At 35.2% G+C, this 2500-nt stretch overlaps 1 pseudogene; it reads right to left on the reverse strand.

The window, feature by feature from the left end:
* Positions 1 to 2500, reverse strand: part of LOC119572619 — a 19284-nt pseudogene that overhangs the window by 5795 nt on the left and 10989 nt on the right.

Raw genomic sequence — 2500 nt, forward strand, 5'->3', positions numbered from 1 at the left:
TCAGAACAAACTTCAAATTCATAGTCAAGCTCAGGTGAAAGTATAGGCAAATCATTAACATTTTAGGACAATTTTATAGAGATAATGCCCCAAAGTAATTTAGCAATTACAATCGGATAACTCATTTAAAAAACGAACTGGTTTTGGAAGATGATGTTCACGGTGGCAGGCCATCCACACAATTTGCAAAGAAAAAATCAATGATGTTCTTTCCCCTAAATGAAGAGGTAGGCATGTAATAATTGGAACAAAAGCTGACACACTTGACATTTCAGCCATTTAAGCTTACACAATTTTGACAGAACTGAAGCTCAGCAATCTTTCTGGTCAATGCTTGCCCAAGCTGTTATGCTCAAACCAGCTGCAAATAAGGGTGCATCTCTCAACAGAGAAGCTAAGCAACTGGGATCAAGATCCTGAAGCACTTCTTCAAAGAACTGTAATGGGGGACAAAATATGGCTTTATCAGTGTGATCCCGAAAATACTATCTAATCAATGCAGTGGCTACCGAGGAGTGGATGACGAAGGTCATGGCAATTCTTTTTAGATCTAAGGGTATTTTGCATACTGACTTTTTTGGTACCTAAAGAATAATAAAATCTTTGTATAGGAAGGTAATTTGGGGATGTTGACCAAGAAAAGCAGAAATTTGCCTTAGGAACACTTCATCAGCACCACCTTTTCACTATGACAACACACTCTCTCAGCTCCTGCCAAGCATTGGTAGTGTTGTATGGGTTTCAATAGGATATCCTTTGCATCCACCTTGCTGTCGTGATTTGGCTCTGTCTGATTCTTTGAATTCCTAAACCTTCAGAAGTCATTATATGGCACCACTTTATTTTCAATGTCGGGAAAAAAACGTTTCGAAAGGTTCATGTATCGAGACCAAAAATTCTATAAATATGTGCTAAGTGCTTTGTACCACTGTTTACATAAGTGTATTGAGTTTGATGGTGCTTTTGTTGAAAAACAAACTTGTCAAGTTGTGTGTGTGCATGTGTGCATGCATGCATGCATGTATGTGTGTGCATGTGTCTCTGTCTGTCTGTCTGTCTGTCACTCTCTTTACTTATATATATATACATATATATATATATATATATATATATATATATATATATATATATATATATATATATATATATATATATATATATATATATCATATAAAACCGATGTCTCCAGGTATGGCACTTATATACATGCCATGCCCAGTGATTCTAGTTTATTAACCCCTATGATCCAGATGGTTTGAGGGGTGGGTTAAGTGAACATACGTCATGGGAAAATCTGACTGTGGGCCAAGGTGATCCAGACTTGCCATCACAAGCATTTTAGCTGTAGGCCAGGGCAAAGTAAATGACTTGTATAGAGTACACAAACATTTTGAAGGGTGATTACACTAATTGGGATTTAGGAAGTAAATCTTTTTGTAATATTTTCTTTGATAAATGAGTGTGGAATGTACAATCTTTAAGCCATAACTGGAAGATTGCCAGCTCTAGGAAGTATGCTACTTCATGTCCAGGATCCTATTCCTGGGTGCAATGACTAGTAACCCGTATTGTATTACAGAGTATTGAATATAATGAAAAAATAAAAAAAGGGCACAACAAATGAAATGTTTCTTATTGTAATTATTACTACACTGAGTTATGGATTACTTAGAGAGATGATACGGAGTCTTTATAAGGAAAAAAGTCTATTACCATCTAGATAAAGCAAATCAAATGACAATTATATCCATTGGAAAATGATAAAAAAACTAAAAATATTAATGCAGTAAAAGATAAAAGAACATTGCAAAGGGGAGGCATGGATTCTGTCAGGAAACATGAGTGTTTGCAGTTGCCAGGCCAACAAGCCACACACAAGTCAGTGGCCACTCATGTATGCCTAATCCTTGTATTCTGGGCCATGTGAAGGCAGTAAGGCATCTGGATCCAATGGGTTAATTGTATTTACAGAAAGACGGCTCCACAAGTGCTTACTATTTAATCCTTTTCTTTGATTTTCAGAAATATCTTATCTTATTTTATATTGCTATTGAAAGTTAACAACACTATAATAATTATAATATCAATAATAATTACAATAACAGCATCATTATTAATAATGTAAGAAAAAACATTTTCCCTGAAAACTCAAGGAAGGGGAAAATCAGGTGAGAATACTAATTGGCTCCTTGATGGCTAAACACTTGTGGAGGCATCTACAAGTAGATGCATTTCACAAATCAATCTGTTGGTGGATATCACATTTTCCCAGTGGTATTGGGTTGAATCACATTTTTTTTTCTTATTGTGAATAAAAGTTTATCAAACACATCTTTAACCATTTCCATAATCCCAGACATACTCCTTTTGTATCCAATACTTGCCTGTCAGTCTATTGTTTCCTGCCCTCATGTACATCATCTAATCATAGGATAACTGATAAAGAGAAATTTCTGCCATTACTACAGTACTACAGCATTTGCTTGTATGTATGTATGAA

This window comes from Penaeus monodon, chromosome 4, assembly GCF_015228065.2.
Source record: "Penaeus monodon isolate SGIC_2016 chromosome 4, NSTDA_Pmon_1, whole genome shotgun sequence".
Lineage (NCBI taxonomy): Eukaryota > Metazoa > Arthropoda > Malacostraca > Decapoda > Penaeidae > Penaeus > Penaeus monodon.